General features: G+C 39.3%; 1 protein-coding gene across 4 annotated transcripts in view; it reads left to right on the forward strand.

Moving 5' to 3' along the window:
- MID1 (midline 1) overlaps positions 1-17,861 on the forward strand; it is a 241,450-nt gene that overhangs the window by 80,088 nt on the left and 143,501 nt on the right. The window contains exon 1 of one of the 4 annotated variants that reach the window (XM_040533845.1): positions 4,909-5,634. The exons of 2 other annotated variants lie outside the window; for them this stretch is intronic. The gene's annotated coding sequence lies outside the window, so the exon portion shown is untranslated. Of the gene's footprint in view, positions 1-4,908; positions 5,635-16,234; positions 16,540-17,861 lie in introns of those variants that run through there. One more of the 4 variants, XM_040533837.1, reaches the window with a different exon arrangement.

The following is a 17,861-nucleotide window of genomic DNA, read 5'->3' on the forward strand; positions in this document are numbered from 1 at the left end:
ATCCTTGTCTCATTTGGACCAAACCATGAGCTCATCTGCACGCTATTCTCCAACAGCTGCAGATATATTACAGCAGCCTTCTGTGCCTGTGCTAATGGGATAAAAGCATTTCCATGTGTTCTTTTCATTCTGAGAGCATACATCCCTCCCCACAGCCTCCAGTGTATCCTCATTTCCTTGAAATGGATTCAAATACTAAAGCCTGTTATGTTTAATTATTGCTAAAAATCTGGGAGGAAACAAAATCATAGGATGAAGTTGTTTCAAAATAGGTATGAATAAGTAACAAATGTGCAGTCACTTATGGGAAATTCAGAAGCAGGCAGAATGCAGTAATATCTACCAAAGAGAGCAATCCTAAAACTTACACAGTCTTCTTAATCACGTGTGTGATTTTGAGTTCCTGACCTGGTAAATATCAGTAAGTATCTCTGATGGTCAGGACCTGCACAGGACAAAGTCATAGGGTGCAGTGTGGTGAAATGCTAGAGATATAATATGCATTGCCACACTTTCATAAACAAGTGCAGCGCTTTCATGAACATGTCCATGTTCCAGATTACCACTCAGAAAACCTTGCACTTGATCGTGAAAACTGTGAAATCCCCTTAATTTCAAATGAAGTCAAAGGGAAGAGCTTGCCTTCAGCCTTTTTTCCAGTCAAGTGCAAAACTGAAATTTATTCTGAGAGCTTTTTTCTTTATTTTTCAAAGCGTATAATGAGGTCCATGTAGGAAAGTCTTCCTTCTGTTATATGTATTCCTGTTATCTTAGTGCTACTTTTCTCCCAGTGCAGGGGTTTCTGATTTTGGTGGAGTGGATCAGCCATTGGGCATTACCCTCATTTGAACAAAGCTTTGTATATATTTTTCAATATACTTTTAACAAGGCTGTATCTAGTCTTGCCCCTTCCCCCTCTGTTCTCTAAGACAAAAGTAATTGCTTTCATTAAGTTATGCTGTGGTAAAACAGCACTATAATGACATGTAATTAATTCAAGCCACAGTTAAGGGCAGTTTAAAGAAAACAAGACTGGAAGGTAGCTGTACATGTTCCTGTAGATGGGCTGAAGGAAGAAGTGTATTTCCTTCTTCTATTGTTGGGTAACTTCAGATCAGAGTTCACAGGAAGTCTTGGTTTACAATTTAACATCGTTCTCCCTTTTTCCACTAGAGTATCTGTGACAACATCTGGCATCTGCAGCAGAAGCAGCAGACAAGCCCCACTATCCATTTCCCCCTTCCTTTCCCCCTTCCTTTCCCCCTTCCTTTCCCCCTTCCTTTCCCCCTTCCTTTCCCCCTTCCTTTCCCCCTTCCTTTCCCCCTTCCTTTCCCCCTTCCTTTCCCCCTTCCTTTCCCCCTTCCTTTCCCCCTTCCTTTCCCCCTTCCTTTCCCCCTTCCTTTCCCCCTTCCTTTCCCCCTTCCTTTCCCCCTTCCTTTCCCCCTTCCTTTCCCCCTTCCTTTCCCCCTTTCTTCCTTCCTTCTCTCTCCCTCTCTCTCTCCTTCCATTCTTCCAGAAAGAATTTATATGTTTATTGATTTGTTGAAAAGCAAACACCCAATCAAAAGAGAAACTGTGGCTTACTTTCAGTTTTGCACATAAGCTACATGATTCTTAACACTGTATTTTTTATTAATGAACTAAGTGAACTATTTCAGTTTTCTGATGCTTAATCACATTAGTATTTCTGCTTGTATAAAATGTTCCTGTAAAAGCCTAAAGCCTCTTGTTTCTGATGGAAAGGACTCCTTCCTTCTGCCTTTCTGTTTTAAAAGCCTTTTTTTTTTTTTTTTTTCTTCTAACCTTTAGCATCATACCACACAGAGAAAAAAAATCTGAGGTTCTAGGACATATAAAATATTTATTGGAATTGGATGTAAAAAAGCATATATCATGTTTTGTGGAGGATGCTGCACCAAATACTGTTATTGGAAGAACTGTACTGAATCACTATTTTTTTTTCATATGGCGATTGGACTGTTTGCTAATGCCTATTGACAGTGTGTGTTGGTGATGCTAGTCCTCTAAGCTGAGCTCCAGCAAGTGCTGATAAACTCCAGACTCTAATCAAACATCTTTCAGAAACATTAGCATTTACTAAATAAACATCTTTTCCTCCTCTCTGTTGTATATAAAAATGTTTTTAACATTGTTTGCCAGTCTCTACGAAGCATAACAGATGGCCACTGCTTTTAATGAAATAATTATATTACCTAACCCTTTCCTTGAGAAAGAAAAAAACTGAGGCTTAATTTTTCACTGTCTTAACTCTTGATTTCTCAGTGAATTGTCTTACATCTGTCATTAATATTTTCTATTAATGATCTTGATGCTACAGATAAGGTGAAAGTTTGGGGTTGAAAAATCTTTTGTCAGTTTTAAATGAAAGAAACACTAGCACTCTGGCCATTGCTTTTTGATTTGGTCATCCTCTCTGCTCATAAAACTTAAAAGGGGAAGCTCAATTCAAAAGTCCATGAAGGGGGACAGAGCTGTTATGGTCCTAATACCGCACTGATGTGGTGGATCTACTCTGCTCTTCAAGACAGAACTTGGGAATGCTTAGAAACACCCTCTGCTCCTTGATTGGCCCATAACCTGGGCACAACTGCGTAATGGATATCATGTCCTCTGAGTGTCTTCCCTAGGTGTTCTTGGTAACTTGCTAAGTCCGTTGGCTAAGTGCTGTTGAGATACTGGCAAATATGCTTGCACATGCAAGGAGCCATATGGAGTGGGAATAGGCTTCTAAAAATGTTGGGTCCAAGCTCATGGGTACAGGCAGAAGTGCAGCTTTAAGAACTGCCCCAGGCATGCTGGTGGGGTTAGTCTGCTCTGTGAAATACATATTGGTCTCATTGAGAACCTGAGTGTTCTATCAAAACAGACGCACTGGGAGTATTCAAGACCATCCTGGAAAGATGGAGTCATGCTGCAGTATACTCCCATGTGTGCATGTGAATGGCAGAGTGAGAACAGAGACTCCTCAGATTCAGAATATACTTGATTCCTAAACATTTCAAGAAACTATTTGGCCTTTGACATTGATGACATACCATAGGTTGCTAATAATAGCGTGCCTGAACTTTTGTTAGAAAAATAAGCACATCCCTCAGTAATTCCCACACTCCTAGGCAAAATCACCACAATATCATATTAATGCCAGGGCTGATGAAATACACAGAAATAGTAAAAACAGTTGAATAAAACTTGTTTGCTGTTGAAGGATCTTTTTTAATGAGGCTGAAGAAGAATAAAAGAACAATAAGACGTCAGTTATTCATTTGTCAACAATAAGGCTCTTGGACAGTGATACTCTTGTCCCACCTTCTTCAGAAGTGTCAGGATCTTGCACGAAGCTGTTGATGTTCTGCTGAATTATTATGGAAAATACAGTTTCATTAACTAACCTTAAAATAAATGAAGCATGTGTAAGAGGAAGAAATCACTGAGTTAAGATAGAGGAATTCCTGGAAGGAAATACTATGAATAGACAAGTTTGGAGAGGAAGCACAGTTTGAAGTTAGGTTGTATTATTTTTACTCATTTTCCATATGATGAATAAAATCTATCTTCAAGAGGAGTTCAAGCTTGGATACTAATTGTAGCTCTGCATGATTTTTCAGCACAGAGGTAAGGATTCATACTGCTCACACCCACAAATAATATGAAGGTTATTTTTCACAATATGGAGATAGTAGGATTCATGACAAAATTTCCCACTATTTATTATTATATCTTTATTATTCCCCAGTATTTATTATTTATTATTTTTTATCTAGTAAATGAGTGACAGAAAATTGAATATGAGCATGGATAAAAGTTCATTTCATTATGATGAGATTTGTTTTTTGCATGAATCTTGGAGTACATAGTAATCAATGAAATAACGTTGTTTCCATAGAGACACTATATAAAGATAGCTGCCCCAATATTGAACAACTTTCTGTTCTGTCTGGACATAACATTCAAAACTGCATTGTTTTTTTGATTCAAAATTTTTGTGTTCGGGTTTGCTGTGTACCTCTTCTGTAGGCAAGCAAAAAGTATGTGTTAAATCAGGAAAGACAGAAGGAATGTGAAAATGAGCAAGATGGATCAATATTTGCATACTTTAAGTGGAATGGTTTGAGTTATCCTGAGGTTTATTTGCTGGTGTTTTTATCCCCTTTATGCTGACTATCAGGATATCCTGTTGCTATAGGCTAATGTGGAATGCACTGTGCTTAAATGGTCAGAGTTCAGTGGTTTCATCATATTTTTGCAAGCAAAAAGCTGGTCCTTAACAATTTTTATTTATTTTTTGTCCCAAGGGGCTAGGCACGTGCTGGGGAAAAAATGTATCACAAATTTCAAGTATGCAAGCTCTCGTGGGCCTTTAAGACTTTAACTACTGACAAATTATAATATAGAGACTTCACTATGGTAATAGAGCTGGGGCATGAAATGTTATAAAACATACTCCTCGTATGCATCAGTAGTATACTCACTTTATAATAATTCAAACTAGGAGAAAAACAGTTGCAATTTTGAATGGATGTAGTCTTCTTGTCATTTTTAGAGATCTGCTTTAGGCATTAGAAAGGTTTAGAAACACAGGTCATGACACATCTCTTATGAATAAGAGGAAGATATCTTAAAATGTTATAGATGGCACAGCACAGCAAAAATTAAAAGAACTGCCTAATATATGCTTTTATATATATACATATTCCCAGGTTTAGATCTGAAGCTTAGGTGAGGACCAACTAAAACTACAGAACTTTAGCTTTTATCTGCAAATAAATAGAACGTTTTTGCAGTTTCTACAAGAAACTGATATCGCGGCTGCCTCGAAGCGTGCCCGCCTTGTGCTCCTGTTTCTTTCTGAGCCACTTGGCATATTAGCTTGCCAATTGTCGTTAGTGATGCGCGCTGTAGGGGCAGGCGGGCGGGGTGGAGCCGCTGAAGGGAGCGGAGCGGGGAGGCGGTGGCCGCCAGGGGCTGCTCTGTGCCCGGCCACGGGGAGGGTTCGGCGTCGCCGGCCGTCCGCGTCGGGCTTTCCCCGTCACTCTGCACTCTGGTCTGCCCTCTCCTCCATCAGTCACCTTTATTTAATAACATCAGTGAGCAAACATATAAAAAATCAGTCGCAAACTGACTCCTTGCTATTGCACATTTTTTTTTTTTTTTTTTTTTTTTGTTCTGCCTAGTCGTACACGAGAAAAGTTTTGATGGATTGGTTTCCTGAGAAATCTCTTTCTGATCTTACTGCATTTTTCGATTTTTGTGTATTCCTGAGTTTGTTGTTGTAATATATATGTGCATATTTGCATGAAAGATTCTTTCTTTTCCTGCTTCTCTGTCTCATGCGTTTATCACCCCATCCACTTTTTCATTATCTCTTATTCCGTAAGTGCCATAAGTACCTCAATACTGAAACCAGTGACAGAGTCATTATGCTAGATAATAGCCGTCTTGGTCAACAGAGGGTTAGCTGTAGGTTCAAGAACAGGTTTCCTTAAAATTGCTAAAGCCTTCTGGTGGCTGACATCACCATCACACTCAAACTTCGCAAGTCAGGTTGGTGTGTGCTGAGGAAGGAGGAGGCAACAAAAGACATTTTTACACTTCGGAAAGGAACCAAAATGCAGAGTGAGTATGGATGGGTTGTTTTGTGGATAACAGAAGTAGCAATTGTAAAACAAACAGCTAATTTTACTTCTGCTAACTATAGCATGAAAATACTTCTTGCTGAATGCTTGTTATTGTATTTGCAGATCGACTTCATATGTACCACATGTGCTTATTGTTGTTGGATTGTGATTTCAAGCTTTTATGAAGTGATAAGCCACATATTAATAGTTTTAACAGAAGGTGCCCTAGTTGTTAACATGGTAACACCTTGCAAGAACAATATGTTATGTCCATTTTTGATTATAGAAATATGCAACATTCTATGCTTTAAAATACATAAGGTAAGTGCCTAGTTAGTATGTAGATCTGCTCAATATATTATCTTTCACAAATTCCTACTCTGTTTCTCAGTACTGCTATAAAAATTTGCTGCCTCAGACTGAAAAATATTAACTCATTTCCCAGGAATCTCTCTGGGTAGAAATTGTGAAAGTGGATCTGGAAGTTGCAAGCACATTTGCTCTTGCTTAATCTTACTCAGAATTTAACTATTGTCTAACACCAGTATAGTAACAGGTGTTCAAATATATTTAGGTTATTACCCTAGCTTGGAGGAATCCTTTTTCTTTCTTTCTTTCTTTTCTTTTTCTTTTTTACTTGCCATCATTTTATCAGTGGAATATAGATGAAATCCCAGTAACTTTCAGCTTATTAAAAATTGTGCTGATACTACTGTAAATGAGTTTTATAGTAGCATGATTCCACACCACGACTGCAGCAGATGTCATTGAAAATTTTCAAAATAAAATGTAAGGTATATAATAATCACAACAGTCTAAAGAAAACCAAACTAGTATTTTGATCGTAATAAAATTAGGGAACTTTTTGTTTGTTTTCACTCTGGAAATTTTAATAAATGAAATAAAATTGAATGAAATTAGCATGTTGAAACTTTCCTTCAGTTGCATCATGAAGGAGTCAGGCAAGGATAAAAATACTAAATGTGTTGTCTTTACAGTAACTCCTTTTTAACCTGCCCTTCTGAGTAGGCAGCACATGAAAGCATTAGCCCATGAGTAATACCTTATTAAATCGTCATGATTTGATGTGACACATTTTTCTCCCAATTTGCATGCCTGATAATAGACTTCCTAAATATCACCTTCAGGTCCTTTGGCAAAAAAGTATCCCAAATGAAAGAAACGTTGGATCAAATGGTGGTGGTGGGACAATCTCTGGGCTGGGTCTGCATGTGAAACAAAAGGTTCAGGCCATTAAAAGCTATATGGTCTATTGCCATGCTAATGTTGAGTTCTTTGTCTAGTGAGGGCTTGTTGCCTTGTAAACACGTTTCCATGACTCATTAAATCCTCAGAAATAAAAGCTCTCACAATTCCAGTACACTGGAGCAGTCATTTTTAGATTTAATTATAAACAGGCTAGATAATGAGGTACCTAACTTGTCCCCTTTCCTGAAGGAGAAGAATGGTTAGTGACCTCTCCTTTCTCTAAACAGTACTAAAATGCACTTTATTTGAAAGATGAAGGAGTGGAAAGTCCTTGACAAACTAAAAGGAGTACAAAAACGAATGCCAGCTGGGCAACTAATATTTTACATAACAAGTAAGAATATATATTTTGTGAACCTATTTAGTATTCAGCTTAAGAGACTATAGTAACCATAGCAACCCCATCACCTGTTTGAGACACTGCAACATCTTAATGAAATGTGCGCCAAATGCCCCGCTAATATTTGTAAAATGTTAATGACATTATCTCTTGGAGAGAGCTACACTGAAAGATAAATGTGTAAAAAAATGTTGAGATTCATGACTCCCCTGTCTAATAATATCTGCTTTCTCCTTGCCCTTCTATTTTTCCTATAATGTATCAGTTTTATTTATCAAAAGTGAAAAATTAGTGGGTACAAGGATTCACTTCAGGGAGCAGAGTGGTGAGTATGCATTAACCTTCACTCACAGTGTGCCCATAGTAAATGCCCTCAGTTTACTTCCGTGGTGGTTTTACTCGGGTGGGCGGCCAAGCCCCACCACAACTGCTCTCTCATTCCCCCTCCTCAAAGAGGAACGGGGAGAAAATACGATGAAAAGGGCTCAAGGGTTGAGATAAGGACAGGGAGATCACGCAGTAATTATTGTGACGGGCAAAACAGACTCAGCATAGGGAGATAGTAAGATTTACTGCCTATTACTAACAAGCTAGAGAAGCGAGAAACAAAGGAAAGAAACCAAAAGCACCTTCCCCCCCATCCACCCTCTTCCACCTCCTCCCCCCAAGCGGCGCAGGGGAAGGGGGAAATGGGGGTTACGGTCAGTCTATAGCGCTTCTTCTCTGCCGCTCCTTCTCGGTCACTCGTCCCCTGTGCTGTGGGGTCCCTCCCACGGGATGCAGTCCTTGCTGAACTGATCCGGCGTGGGCTGCCTACAGGCAGCAGCTCTTCAAGAACTGCTCCAGATATGGGTCCGTACCACAGGGTCCATCCCTCAGGAGCAAACTGCTCCAACCTGGATCCCCCACGGGCAGCAGCTCCTGCCAGGTCACCTGCTCCTGTGTGGTTTCCTCTCCACGGGCTACAGGTCCGGTCCGGAATCTGCTCCAGCAGGGGTCTTCCACAGGCCGCAGTCTCCGTCGGTGCAGGTCCACCTGCTCCACCGTGGTCTCCTCCACGGGCTGCAGCATGGAACCCTGCTCCACCGTGGTACTCCATGGGCTGCAGGGGGACAGCCTGCTTCACCGTGGTCCTCACCACAGGCCGCAGGGAACTTCTGTTCTGGCGCCTGGAGCACCTCTCCCCCTCCTTCTTCATTGACCTTGGCACCTGCAAGGCTGTTCCTCACTCCTCTCACTCTCCCAGCTGCTGTGTGTGGCACGTTTTTTTTCCCCGTCTTAAATACGCTCTTGCAGAGGCGCAAAACAACATCACTTATTGGCTCAGCCCTGGTCAGCAGTGGGGCCCTTACCAAACATGGGGCAGCTTCTAGATCCTTCTCACAGAAGCCCCCCCTATGGCCCATTGCTACCAAAACCTTGCCACATAAACCCACTACAACTTCTCAGAAGGCTTTAGTAGTATGTGGTGACCAAACAGAGGCAACATAATAGGGAAAGGTTCCCTGAAAGCATTGAACATTGCAACTCATAGGAAGGTACCCAAAATAACTATATAAGTGCAGATACCTCCCTTGAAGCAGTTATCAATTTACAAATAATCTCGAGGCATTTATTTCATTTGCAGGCTTCTGAATCACATAAACCCATAGCATTAATGATCTTTCTGGTTGTAGAGAATTTGCATTTCAGATGCTCACCCTTCCTTTTCAGTTTCCAAGCTGCAAGTGGTTAGGGCCTTACTCTTCTGAAGTTTAAAATGTGAGTATGGCCGGTGAATTTTTCTGCAGTGCTATTTCTGTGCCCAACAGCCCCAAAGCTAAGGATGTATGGATGGTGTGCAGAGTTACTCTGTTCACGTGTCATCACCTTTTCCCAAAGGACTCTGTGCTTTGTCCTTTATTGTGGTGGACTTCATTTTCCTAGTCTACAAACTTCTTAGAGAGGCGGTTGGTTATCAGTTATTTGAATTCAGAATTCCCTTGATAAAAGATATATGGAAATTATTTAAATCCTGAAAATCTTTGGTTTTGAGTTCTTGATATTTTTGTCTCTCACTTCAGTGTGAAGTTCAGTATACTTTGGATATAATACTTCTGATCCTGAGTTCACCCACAGAATGAGGGTAGCAAAATCAAAGATTACCAAATCACTACTAGGTAACATGTCTGCACAATCAGCATAATTCCTTTATATGTGCGGAGGGATCTTTTTGTCCTGTTTTGTACTGCTGCACTCTGCAGTAGCAAGTTCTTCAGTCTTAAACCCAGAAGGTAGATAGGAGACTGGAAGAAATGAAAGCATGAGTGGCTTCAGGTAACAGGATTACCAGGACATCACCCACAATTGTCCTTTACATAAAGGACCTTCTTTGTGCCCAAGAGATCTTAAAAAGGCCTTTATGAAATGGGAGGTAGGGCCTTCATGTATCATTGCAGTCTCATAATGTATTATTGCAAAATATAAGCTAATGAAGACGTTGTAAAAAGAGGGAGGGTATGAGCATATGTGACAAAGTGTGGCCCTAGGGATCAAAATCTACATGAACAGCTTAGAAGGCATGCACCTACACTGTTGGTGTAATGGGCAGTAGCAGCTACTTCTGTATATTTTTTTCCTGTTCTTGGTGAAAAAATGATGTCAGAGTGTGTGTTACAGGCAGGGCTTAGAACGGCTGTGTCTCCCTGTTAAAAACACGTGTACTCATGAAATAGGACACACTTGGCAATATCTGTGAATTTTAGTGTTGAAGTGACTAATGCAGACTATTAATAAACTGTGGAAGTAAGAGATGGAGAAATTAGAACCCAGTGGTATGCATTTCATCTCTGTGCTGGCCTTCACAGTCTAAAAGTCTTACCTGAATCAGATTTTCTTCGTGAAAAAAGTTTAACACCAACTATAAAAATATAATTTTCATGGACCAGTCTGTTGTTTTTCTTTAGTAATATTATTATTTTAGTATTTTTAATAAGGATACTTCATAGAATGAGAATCAAAGGATTGGATTATAAAACTGGTTTGCCTGGAGAAGTACATTACCTTTGTAGTCATTGTCTTTTATTACCAGTGCCTTTTAACAAAAAAAGAGAGGCCTAAGGAGGGGACACATCTGGAAATGTGAGCTAAATAAAGTAAAAATTCTTTTGGAAGCTGGTAAACCTATATGATATATGTCCGTAATTAAAAAGAATGAAGTACAGTGGCTCATAAAAGTACCATCTGAAAACAGTTTAAAGGTTACAAAAGGGCTACTTGGCACAGATAGAAGGGCGAGACCTGGCCAGGCCTGTCCTCTCAGGGTAGCACTCCTGATTGGCCTGTTTAACAGCGTAGTGTTTCAAACCTGTCCTTAGCTGGTATACACATAATAATTTTAAGCAGTGCTCCTGGTGAGAAAATCCATTAATTTCAATAGGGAAGACTCTCTGAAACTGTCTCCCACTTTACTGCTACAACTAATGCTTTGTGATGTCTGCCCACGTCCTTGGATAGCTTAATTTAAAATTCTCTGGTAAGAAGGTTCTTTTGATTTTTCACTGTTTTTCTCATTTGAAATTAAAAGAATATGATTTTTGTGCGTGTGTGTGTAAAACTTCCCACATAAATATGTTACATAATCAGTACCAAGGGCCATGTTGAAACAATGGGAAGGGATAGTAATTTGATATTTCATTGGTAAACTGACCTTGACGGTAACCCTGTGAACTCCAGAGGCTTAAAAGTCAAATCATGAGTCATGTGTATGAGAAAATTCTCAGTTGCATAAAGAGGTTTTCCTGGGTGGAGTATGGTGACTTCAGGATTGGGTTTAGGTTTGTATTGTCATTCTCCAGCCCACCCCCTGCAGACCTAATTTTACCACAAACATTGTGATGCATTGGCATCCTGACTAGAGAAAGAGTTAGCTCAGTTGTAGGGAAGGCAATCTTAAAACTTCTTTCTCTTAATCAGAAAAAGAACAAGAATTTTTATGTTTGTTTGTTTGTTTGTTTGTTTGTTTGTTTCCACCTAAAAATATTAATATATTTCTCTTACACGGGCAGGTGAACACACACAAAAAATTTTCTAGAAATAATTGCAGTAGTCTGCTTGTTGTACAGTCTGATTAATACTGGCTTTTACATTGTGGCTACTTTCATTTAGCCCAAAAACTTGTAGTCATTCTTGGTTTCATTGATGCTTCTTAAGACTGGACTGTTAAGAAAAAAAAACATATGTAATTTAGCTATTATCTATTACTTTTTAAACTAATGAGATATCATTGTAATTAAACTATTAACTAATGGTAAAACCCTAACAAATAAAATGGAGAAACAATAGCAATTATTATTTGCATTAAATTCTGTGTGTACCTATATTAGAGAGCAAATGTTTTAGAAACTCTGAACCCTCATAGCATCCTTCTTTGTCAGTCTCTTTAACTGACTGTACTTCCATATAATTTTGGAACAGACTATCAGACAATTCTTATCACTGATTTATTACACATGAATGTGCACCAACTTGTTCAGCCTAGCAGATCAAGAATCTGCCGTGTAGCACAGATGCAATGAAATAAAATCCAGAAAACATTCTTCTGATTAAAATACCTTAATCAAAAAGTCTAGTCACTTTTGTCACGTAGCAGGTACAGATGGATTGTTTTTTACCTCGTATGTCTGCCTGAGCTGTGCATTGTTTAGATTGTGTAAGTGATGGACAAAAACGTGTCCTGAAAACACCTTCCCTTCTCTTTTGCCTGTGGCTGGTACAGCCCCAAGTGAGACCAGAGCAGTCTGGGGGATGCTGTAAATAACAGAGTGAGGGGGAATGATCATCTAAGGACCACTCTACCAAGAGGACTGCAGCATGCTCTGATCTCTCTCATCTCTGCCTTTTTCAGTGATAGCCTGCAAAAAGGTTGAGTCATCTTTCTTGAAGATAATGAATTTCCCAAAGGTCTGCCTTAAGGACTTCTTTCTGCACTGTGGCTTTCAGTACATATTTGTAAATTTAAGGATGTCTGACATTGCTGGTCTTATTTTTGAACTTCTGTTGGAAAACATGTACATTTAAATACCCATGTCAGACACTCTGCCAAGATAATTAGTTTATCTTCCTTCCATTCACCACAGTGATGTTGATAACAGCAGTTAAGTACTGCTTTGCAAGATTCAGCTCTGCACTTTCTTATATTCGTCGACTATATATTTTAAAATTATTGTGTGACACTTTCACATCTTGAGAACAGGTGTTTCCATGTTTTTGTTTATATTGATACTATTTCAGAGTTTCTTCTTTTTTATACCATATTTTCAGAAAGCTTTCTTTACCTTACAACGCTCTAATTCAAATATTTTTTGCCAGTTCTTCTGGAGGTTATTTTTACATTCCAGTGTTGCCTGGAGTTATATATTCCAGTGTTATCTATGGTTATTAAATAGTATTTTGTAGTTTGGACATCCCACTCTTCCAGTAAGTGCCAATTTAAATCTACTAGAGAAGGACTGCAAACACATTAGAAATGAATTAAAACACTGATAGTTTGGATGTAAGTATTGCCTTTTCCTCCCAGTTTAAACAACAACAACAAAAAATCTTTATTTTTATCATTTGTTTACACTGCAACTTAAAGGCAACATATTTGTGATAGTCTTCATATCATAAAGTGTTCTTTCTAACCTATATGCTGGGTCATGATTTGCTCTGCTGTAACTCTTTTACTTCCGCTGGATATAATCAGGTCCTGGGGACTGGTCTGTATCTATCTGGCCCAGCTCAGTAAGGACACAAAGTGATTCTTCTGTCTTCAACTCATACTGAATTCTCTGGGCCCAGAAGGATTTCCATGGCAGCTGAAATTCAGCTAATGAGAGAAAGTCCTTTCCTCCACTTCCCATTTTGCTCACCCCTGTAACTGGCAGGGACCTGGCTGGCCTGTACTATGTAAAATTGCTTTATATAATAAAAACTCCAGTGACCAAGTAATTCCACGTTAGGTTGCTCTGTATCTGGTCCACCTGTTCAAAACTGTTCCTGTATTTGGCAATTTATTGAAAAGAATGAAGCTAATTAAGAAAGGCTTAGTTAACAAATTAGAACAGGTGAAAGTTTCACATTTTGAAACAGTGCTGAATCTTTCATGATTGCTGTCTTTGCTTTGCTACAGTTTGTTACCTTCAAACTTATCCACTGTAGTGTCCACTGAGCTAATCCTCATCCCACTACTAGTACTTGCAACCATTTGTCTTTTAATTTACCTCCATGAGAATCCCCTTAAAAACTATCAGTCTCCCAAACATGACTTTGCTCTTGCTTATACAGGTGTTTGCTCTCAGTGATGCCTGAACTTATACTTGGCACCACCTACCTCCACAGGCTACACTTTCCTCTATAGATTTCCACTGGATAGACTGTAAAAGTTTCTTTCTTCAGAGTCAGAACCTTCTTTCACTTACCAGAAGATAATACAACTGTGTCTCTCACACACACATACACTTGGCTTATAGGTGTGAAACCAAATATTCAGAGGAAAATGTAAAAAACAACATCTGTCTTTTCTTGTATCCAAAGGGGCAGTTCTTCTTCCTCACATCTATCCGTACCATTGTGCCTTTGGAGATTGACTACCTTCAAAAGTAATTCAGATGTGGACCCTTTCTCCTCCTCTCAAGCTAGAAATCATTAAGAAGTACAAAACCTAACCTCTGCATGTGACAGTATTACTGTCATGTGGGCTGATTCCAGAACACATTCCTCAAAAGTGGAAAGTGAATGGCAGAATTTGAATGGAGCCTGCCTGTGACACTTGGTTATTTCAGTGAAAGACTAGCTCCTGCCAACCCTGAGCATGTCATTGCTAATTTTTATTTTTGGATTTTTTTTTTTTTATGTTAACGCTGAGATTTTATCCCAAGTAATTAACTCATTTTTGATGCCACATTTTCAGAAACAATGCAATTACCATCATATCTTCTGAGGAGTGTATGTTGTTTATTATAAGGTGTCTGTTTCCAGAAAAGTTTGATTGTTTTATCATTATAATGTTGGAGTTTCTGCTGAATCTTTTGCTATGTTTCCATATGAAAGTCTGGAACTGGCCTCCTGAAGGCCCCAAAACTAAACAGAAGGATTTGGGGTGAATCCTTCATAGTCCTTGCTAATTTTGTAAGTTTTGCTTCTTTTACTAAATCACTTTCACCAAGAAAGTTTCTCTTTAAGGTACAAATTATTTTCAGAAAAGCATTTTTACCCTTTTGAATGCAACCTGGAGAGGATTCTCACAGGTTTAACAGTAAAAGGTCTTCAAATACCACATACTCATTTCAAGTGACATGTGTCCACTGAGCTATGTTTGGGGATCAGAGGACAAGCATTCCTACTCCTAATGCACCCATCTCTGTGCATTGCAGCTGCTTGGAGCCATTGCGCAAGTGTGCAGGACTAGACCATCACTGGAGGAGGAGTTGTCTCTACTTGGGTTAGTGTAAATAGCTAAGTCTTATCTTATGAGAATCCCTCAGGATATTTGGTTGGGGTTGCAAGGTAAAGCACATAACTGGATACGTCCACTTTAGGACATAAACCAGATGAACACAGCTGGCCCAGGATAAAGTGCAATGGTGCTTTACGTTAAATTTTTCCTTCATCCATGCATTGCTTTTGAGCTGGATAGTGCCAATATTATGTGAACTTCTTGGTGGCACTTATAAGAAAAATAATTATTGTTTTTCAGTGGGAAAGCAAATGTATAGATTTTTCAGACCTATTCTTCCTTTCCTCGTGACATACCCAGCTCTGGAGCTTATCATAAACTAAAAGGAAATATATTTTAAGAAGCTTTTAATTAAAATCCTGGCAGCACATCACTGTAATGGCTTTTTTTTTTCTTTTCTTTTCTTTTTTTTTCCTGTAGCTCAATTCAATAAGATTTCTTGTACTGATAGGAATTTTGCTGGATAGTGACTAGCTTTTGCCTTGGTAGATAAATCCCTTGCAGAAACGAATCCATGATGTTGGAGCTTTTCTTCAGACATCAGATTTGTCTGATTGTCCCCTGAGATCAAAAGACAGATTTCCATTTAGAGAAGAACAGAAAGTCTAACAGCTTTGGAACTGATATTAAGTGAGAGATAAAGAAATTGGAGAAGAGTGGGTGGTATGAATTGGCAGTTTTCTGTTTCTCCACATTTTTTTTTTTCTACTCAAGAAGGGTGTAACTCAAACAGCAATAGCACTACATTTTTTTTTTTTTGGCCCTTTTGTTTGTTTATTTTAATGAAAGCCACTGAGGGGCAGCAGATAAAAGCTGATCTCATTGTTAAAATAAATAAATAAAAAAAACTTTAAATTTGCAATTGGGTTCCAGTGCTATATTGAACAAGGAACTGAGCTTCAGAAACCAGGAAATCACCCTCTGTAAAGAATAAAAAGCAGATAACATGCTAATGATGATTAAATATTTTTCACCATGACAAATAAAACCTTGCAACAAAATTCGCTGATTCCTGTACATACCCTCCGGCAGACAGGCGCTTTCTCTTCATGTAACTGGCATAGTGTACTTTACTAACTTCCTGCCCATGTCATGAGCCAATTTACTTTTTAATCTGACATGAGGAAATCGGTGCTTGTGGAGTGCCTGTGGCTCCTGCTAGTACGGGATATTGCCACTTTGCGGGGCTGCTGTTAAGTGTTTCTGCATCGCTCTGGTATTTCGGGAGTTTCGCTGAACATTTACATTTTCTTACTTAAGTCCTGGGAGCCCGTTCAGCTTTAAGCAGACCCAGAGCAGTTAGATGAGAATGAGAATAATCTCTCACACCACAAATTGACTTCCCTCTTTGTAGCCCTAGACACTGTTTCCAGCTGCTTTCAGTCTTTCAAATCCTTGAAAGCTTTCCTAATCCTCATGTAGGCAGCCTTTCTGTGCTCTACCTCCCTCCCCTTTCTCCTGATTGGCGAGGCTATTTCATGGCCTAATTCAGCCAACTACTACATCCCTGAGCTGCGGTTTGAAATAAGAGCCAGGCAGACAGTTGCCTCCCTGCTCCTGACTTTTAATAGGCTGGGAAGGAAGGTTGGGACACTTGACATTGTCTTGGGAAGAGTCCCCCCAGCAGAGGATAAAAGAGGAAGAAAACAAAACAAACAAACAAAAAAACCCACACAACAACAAACCAACAAGCAAGACGGGGAGAAAAACTTGCATACAGTGGGAAACTTGATGGATTTCTGCCCTGCGGATAGCAGCGTGGCGTGAGCCCCTTCCCGACTGGATGGATGGATGATGGGAAGCTCAACATGAGGCAGGTGAGGAGCTGCTGCCCCTGGGGCTCCTCAGGGCAGCAGCACCAGGCATGCTGCCTTTTTGGTTTAGTAGCACTGGTACAAGCTTCTGCTGAGATTTCTCTCTCTTTTTTTTTTTTCTTTTTCTTTTTTTTTTTTTTTTTTTTTTCTCCTTAGCCTTGTGAAAAGCAAGTTTCAGGGAAAGAGAAAAAATTAAGAGATTTAAAGGTTTTTGTCTTTCAGTTCAGTCTTCCCAGTAGTAAGTGATGCTGTGCAGGTCGTTGTGTGCCTGAGTTTTGTGGGGGGTACAAAAGCCGTCTACGAGATGTGTAAATCGATTCCCGTTTGCGGGGGTTTAAATGCATTGTGTAGACTGTCTTGCAGCCGTGTTTGTGACATGTAAAAGGAAAGAACTTGCTGTGTTATAAGGCTAAATATGCCTATAATGTAGCCCAGGGATAATTTTTTAAACAGCTCCGCATGAGTTCCTTGCCTGCCAGTGCTTTAATCTTCTGATTGTTTTAAAATGTAGTAGTTTCAAGCTGTCTTACCACTTCACAAAAGTACTTTAAGATGGGTTTTCTAGAGATCTTTTTCCAAGATTATTCAAATGAGTTTTTTTTTTTTTTAAAGAATTCTATTCACCTGAAGGGACAAAAGGAGCTTTTATACTCATTCTCCCACTTAAAAGGCACAGTGGCAAAATGTTTTTGATTCTCACTGTTCATAGTTTCGCAACAACAATGTGCAGTTAGAAGAGCCTTGTGGGAGTGAGGGAAACTGGCTGGGCTGTATCTTAAGACTGAATCAGAGATCTGTCCCAGTTTAAAAAGCCCTGCCAGTCCACTTCCGAAGGGAATAACACTTAATATGTTATTTTCTAGGTAGGCAGTGGGTAGATATGAGGAAATGAGAGATGTTTTCTAGGTTCTCTTCTGTGTGGGTGTTATTCATTCAACTCCCAGTGGGACTTTTATAGTAAATGTCCAGGGAGTGCATGTGTGAGGATTTTGCACCTGTAGGGCAAATGGAGCATTTGTTTTTCACTCACTTTCTGAAATCATGGTGGAAAATCTCAGCTTCCTCACACCATTTTTCTCAGTGTTAAGGGAGGTGGGGAAGGGAGAAGAAAGAGAGAATACAGGTAAAGGAAGAGGACTGATATTTCTTTCTCCCACAAGCAGAAAAAAAAAAAAAAGTATATATATTTTTATAGCTTTTAAGAGAGAAATTTTTGTCCTTGTGAAGCAAAATGAAGGGCATTTTGTATATTGCATAGCTCAAGTTGGTCAGTTGGATGCACACAGTTATCAGAAATCATTATCACCACAAGAGGGTACTTTGGC

Source organism: Cygnus olor, chromosome 1, assembly GCF_009769625.2.
Source record: "Cygnus olor isolate bCygOlo1 chromosome 1, bCygOlo1.pri.v2, whole genome shotgun sequence".
NCBI lineage: Eukaryota > Metazoa > Chordata > Aves > Anseriformes > Anatidae > Cygnus > Cygnus olor.